Source organism: Berghia stephanieae, chromosome 1, assembly GCF_034508935.2.
Source record: "Berghia stephanieae isolate SIO BIC M18660-M18661 chromosome 1, UCSD_Bste_1.3, whole genome shotgun sequence".
NCBI lineage: Eukaryota > Metazoa > Mollusca > Gastropoda > Nudibranchia > Aeolidiidae > Berghia > Berghia stephanieae.
The window spans coordinates 3,480,158-3,486,478 of NC_088360.1; the positions used below are offsets into that span (position 1 = coordinate 3,480,158).

Here is a 6,321-nt window from a genome sequence, read left to right on the forward strand (position 1 = left end):
TGTCTGTCTGTCTGTCTGTCTGTCTATCTATCTATCTATCTATCTATCTCTCTTATCCATCTATCTATCTATCTATCTATCTATCTATCTATCTATCTATCTTCTATCTATCTATCTATCTATCTATCTATCTATCTATCTATCTATCTATCTATCTATCTATCTATCTATCTATCTATCTATCTATCTATCTATCTATCTATCTATCTATCTATCTATCTATCTATCTATCTATCTATCTATCTATCTATCTATCTATCTATCTATCTATCTATCTATCTATCTATCTATCTATCTATCTATCTATCTATCTATCTATCTATCTATCTATCTATCTATCTATCTATTATCTATATATATATATATATATATATATATATATATATATATATATATATATATATATAATGACACGAATGACGAATTGAAATTTACACCTATCATCACCTCCTATATATTTCTTTATCTATCTATAACTTAATATTTAGACAAATAAATCTAAAAGTTTTTAAATATTAGGCGACATAAAACTTAAACTCAAACCCTCAATCTCCAAGTTTATAACAGTGCATGTGCACCTATAGAACCAAGTCCTCTATCTTATATTATGCTCCCAAGGCCCGTTCAGAACAGACGTGACTTATAAATTAAAAAAAAAAAATGAAAATTGAGCTTTATATAGAGCAATATCCACTAAATGTGCTCAAAGCGCTTTACAAGGGGACCCTGGCCAACAGCAGCATTTAACATGAAGGACGGGACATGACGCCTGTTAGGCGATATTACACTTTTTCGGACAAAGACAACGCTGTTAACGGCCAGGTACTCATTTTACACCTGAGTACAGTGAGAGACTGTGAGTAAAGAGCCTTTTCCAAGTACTCCACTATGCGCCGAGTGCAAGGCTCGAACCCAGGACCTTCCGATCCGAAAGCGAGTGCAATACCACTAGACCACATAGCCGCACTTATTAGCCACTCCCACGCCTCCTTCTGAAAAAAGTCCGCGAAATTAAAGGGGAGGCAAGAGAAAATCAGCTGATCGTTAAAATAGTAACAGAAAAGTGGAGGTGCTCGGCAATGAATGCAAGAAAGACATTTAAAACGCCGTAAAAATGTTTAAAAATCACTTAATGTTATAATTACCATCCATAACTACCTGTCAAATTCACATATGTAAGATGTCAAGCCAAAATTAATAATAAAATAATAAAGAACACGATTGACCGGTGGTCCGTTGACTACACATGCATACGAGTACCAGAAATATTTTGTAAACAATGTAACACAATATAATGTGTAAGTTTCAAAGCAAATGCAACCACAAATAACATCAAAGAACAATGTGGGACTACTGTTTTAATTTCATAAAACCAAACGTATATTTTCTGCCCCGATATTGAACGTGTAGTTAGTATGTATCGTACAAACAACATTCGTTTAGACAGGTAGTCGGGATTCTAGCGCCAGTTTTATTTGGGCAACCATGATTGGGATTTCACTCAATGCACTTATTATTAATTATTATTATTATTATTATTATTATTATTATTATTATTATTATTATTATTATTATTATTATTATTATTATTATTATTATTATTATTATTATTATTATTATTATTATTATTATATAATATTTTAAAATTTGGCCAGAAAACTCGTCCTTCAAATACCGATCGATTTAAATGACCGTCTTCTTGGCAAACCTCTCAAACCCGGGACTTGCAAAAGTCTCAGGTTGGAGAGTTGTTGCCAAGATGAGGGTTATTTAAATCGATCGATATTTGAAGGACGAGTATTCTGGCCAAATTTTAAAATATGTGTTTTTTCCAGAGTACCGCAGTATAGACATGGCATCTACTGTATTTATTTATGCTATTTGTTTAGGTGAAATGCTCAGAACATCCGCCAGCCGGATCTTTCGTACCAACACACAAATATATGTGTAACCTTGAACGCCTCTAGTCTGATTGATAGAATATATTGAACTAATCAGTAAGCTTTCTGTATTGATGCTACTATGTGTCTATTTTTTTAACACACACACACACACACATACAACACATCCGCCAGATATAACTTACCAACACACAAAACTATCTGTTATCTAAAACATTTATAGGTAGTATGCGCTTGGCTAAGAAACTCACAACATTGTCATCCGGGAGTATTACGGACCAACACACAAAACTGTGTGTATCCATGAACGTTTATAGTCAGGTTAATACAGTTCAGTGAGCATTACTCATAAACGCGGATGGCAAAAAACAATAACAAAGACCTGAGTGACGTCATCTTCGAACTATCTATAAACGTTCAGGATTACACATAGATTTGTGTGCTGGTCCGTTACAATACAACAATGAGACCATCATGAACTGGGTTATCAGACCTGCAAATAGTACACGTCGGTACTATGGCACGACGTTTCAGCCAAAGCAATAACTCAAGAGTGATGCATCAAGAGTGACCGAGATATGAGTCATCTTGGAATCTATCGTCCTTAGATCATCAAGGGCATGAATACAAATATAACAGTGACAACAATATAATATAATATAAGAACGAATCTGAAATACGTAGATAAATTTAATCTCTATGAGAACCCCCCTCGCCTCTCCTCTTGTCCTTTTGTTGTCCAAAGTGTGTTCGACACAAACCATTGGTTTGTTAGATGTGATGACACTAGAACAATTCAGCAGAAAGCGACACAATCAATGGATGACACCGGTATCTCTCCGGTCCATGTCCGGACATGTTCGTCTGCTACTGTATATCATCATCATGTTGTCATCATATGTGACCTAGGTTATCATACTATAGATAGCATGCAGATGACGTCACTCAGGCCTTTGTTATTGTTTTTGCCATCCGCGTTTGTGAGTTGTTCTCACTAAACTGTATTAACCAGACTATAAAAGTTCATGGTTACACAGAGTTTGTGTGTTGGTCCGTTATACTTCCGGATGGCAATGTTGTGAACTCCTTGGCCAAGCGCATTCTATCTATAGATAGTATGCGCTAAAGCTCACAACATTGCCATCCGGAAGCATAACGGACCAACACACAAAAGTATGTGTAACCATGAACGTTTGTAGTCTGGTTAAGGGGGGGGGGGGGGGGGGGGGGGCGCGCCTCCTAAAAATCGATTTTGGCCTCAAAATATCGATTTTGAGATTTTTAGCTATTTGATAGGGTCCACCATTCCCTTTTAGGATTCAATACAAAATACGGGTGTTTATAGCCTCTGTCATGTTGAAATTGTATTCTATTTAGGGGCTACCGTCTGCAAAACATCATAAATTCACCCTAGGGATGCCAGTAATACTCCCACATCAGGGGCCTTTATAACCATAAAAATGGATGATATCAGTACACATTTGGTATCGATATTTTCCTTTACATCTCGGCTATGATAATGAAATGCATACAAAACTACAGGATTGAAGCATGATTGGGTAACGAGTGATGAAAGAAAGCCACTTATTACTAACAAATGAAAGGTTTGACACAGTTTTCAGGTTGTCGAGGTTAGGTCATGACCCTTGACACTTGACTCGTATTTTCGTGGCCTCCGATTGGTCAACCGGAAACTCCCGACTCCGAACCGACAGAACGAAGCAATTCCATTGGCCGAGTGAGGTCATAGTTCAGGTAAACAAACCTAAAATAAGAATTCACCACGTTTCTTCCGATTTCGATGTCGTCTGCAATTTCCATTCTATATTGTGTTTTCCTTGTTTTATTTTGATAAAAAAAAGTTTATTTCCAAGATGCCGAGAAGCAAGAAACAAAAATCAAATTGCAAAAGGGCTGCTTTACGCAGATGGGACTCTATAAACCAAGAAAAGCCGGTGAGTTGATATTTATTATGTTTTTGTATCTCAGAAAATTTTCTCATCTTGCCTCCTACAAAACCATGCATGCGTCACCCACATCTGTTTGTTATTACTATCATGTTCCAAGTACGGTAATATAGATACATACTTCTCATGGGAAACTAAGACAAGAAGGGACAGACATTATTGGTCAGTTGTTTTGATTTAGTCTGGGCCAGTCAACGTTACGAGTGTTTTCCCCCTGCAATAAGGCTAATAAGAAGTTGAGTTGATGTATTTGCATCGTAACATAAACTGGTGTGACCAAGGGTTGGGGGGGGGGGGGGATGGGGAGTGTCTGGGGTGTTACAATATTATTAGATACCTACGGGATAATGTATCAAGCAGCAATCGTATGTTTATTGAAGTACTCATATCATTCACACTGTGTTTGCATCTATGCGGTTGTGTAATAGCAAACTAGAGACGTGGATAGAGGGCATTGGTTTGTGTGCATGTATGTCTGTGTGAGTCTATTTGTGTGTGTGTGTGTGTGTGTGTGTGTGTGTGTGTGTGTGTGTGTGTGTGTGCGTTTGTGGGTTGGTGGAAGGTTGTATGTACGTATGTATCGTGTGAATTGGAGAAAATGGTGTATGCAGTATCTACTTTTATAAATTGTTATGCAGTATCAAATGATGGAGAACAATTCTACTACAGTAAATTCATTTTTTATATGTATGTATGTTATATATATATATATATATATATATATATATATATATATATATATATATATATATATATATATATATATATATAGAGAGAGAGAGAGAGAGAGAGAGAGAGAGAAAGAGATAGATAGATAGATAGATAGATAGATGGATGGATGGATGGATGGATGGATGGATGGATGGATGGATGGATGGATGGATGGATGGATAGATAGATAGATAGATAGATAGATAGATAGATAGATAAATAGATAGATAGATACATACATACATATTCCTTTGTATTCACAGGTCTTGGAACCCCGTTCAGCTCCATGTTCAATACATCTACAACCTTCCACGTCTTGCCCTCTGATTTCAAGCCCTATTACGTTGTCATTGCAATTACCATCATCTTCTGAACCAATCACAACTGCGTCTTCATTACCATCGTCACCATCACACCATATTCACAACCACCTGTCGTGCCCTTACGATCATTAGTATGTCCTGTCGCAACGTCAACCCCTACATCATCACCGTCCCACGAAACGTCTTCATCAGCAGCAATATTTTTCGTTATATATCTAAATAAAGTAATGTCAAACTTTCAACGCGATTTTCTCAAAATGAACATTTTTGGAAGTTTTTTCCCTAAGGCTTTTTTATTTTTCAACTTAGATACTTCGCATTCGGCACACTTTTTCTTCAATCAATGAGTCACAATAATATGCAACCTTTTTTTCCGATTTCTTTATTGGTTTAGAGATATTTTTCAATATTTCATGAAAAATCAAGAAAATTTGAAATTTCAAATTTTATGAAATTCAACACTCTACCAAAAGAATTCTATTCAGCGTATGATAAAAAGCGATGTGTTTCATCGTTAGTCTATTTCCAAAGTACATTGTCACTAAATTTGGTAACTCTATGTCAATAAACATCAAAGCCTTAGGCTTTTGAAGTATATTGCTTTTGAAACATTCAAAATCCAAGATGGCGGCGTTTCCATGGCAACCATATTTAGAAATTCAAAATTGTGGAAATTTTTCCTCTAATTTGAATATACTGAGCACGAATAACAAGCTAAAAAAAAAGAAAAATTTGATGACTTTGGAAAATGACTCTCAGAAGGCGCCCCTCCCCTTAATACAATTTAGTGAGAATTTACACATAAACATGGATGGCAAAAAACAATAACAAAGACTCGAGTGACGTCAACTTTGAGCTATCTATACAGTATGCCCTTGGCTAAGAAGCTCACAGCATTGCCACCCGGGCGTATAATGGACCAACACACAAAACAATGTAACATTGAACGTCAACTTCATACCATCAATAAGTAGAGTCTGTGCGCGCCCCATCATCTCAAAACGGTATTATGCCGGGATGAACAAAATGCTAAAAAGTCAAATTAAAGTTAGACTGGTCCAAAAATAGAATAATTGTCTATTTGTCACACTAAAATATATTCAGCCCTGAGGCTGTAGTCATTGGAGTGCATTGGAGCCCAACAAAAATCATCATCTGGTGCCATGTTTCCTAGCTAGAAGCGATCATGCCTTTTCAACCCTATGGAGTTTGGCATCTAGGGTGTTGTCATTATCCCTTTTAGGAGGCCAGTACATATCAACAATAAGGACTGAAAAAGGATTGAAAAGTGAACAATGTTAACAACCCTGAGGTTGTTTTCGTCGGAGTGCATTGGAGACCAACAAAAAATCATCGTCTGGTGCTTTGCTTCTAGCTAGTGGCGATCATGTCTTTCAAACCTTCTCTGTTGTTCGTTGC

At 36.5% G+C, this 6,321-nt stretch overlaps 1 long non-coding RNA gene across 1 annotated transcript; it reads left to right on the top strand.

Annotated features, from left to right (window-relative positions):
* Nucleotides 1-3,652: 3,652 nt before the first annotated feature.
* LOC144963226 (uncharacterized) lies at nt 3,653-5,125 on the top strand. The gene is made up of 2 exons (XR_013643582.1): nt 3,653-3,856; nt 4,843-5,125. It is a non-coding gene; the product is annotated as an uncharacterized LOC144963226 (long non-coding RNA).
* The last annotated feature ends 1,196 nt before the right edge of the window (nt 5,126-6,321 follow it).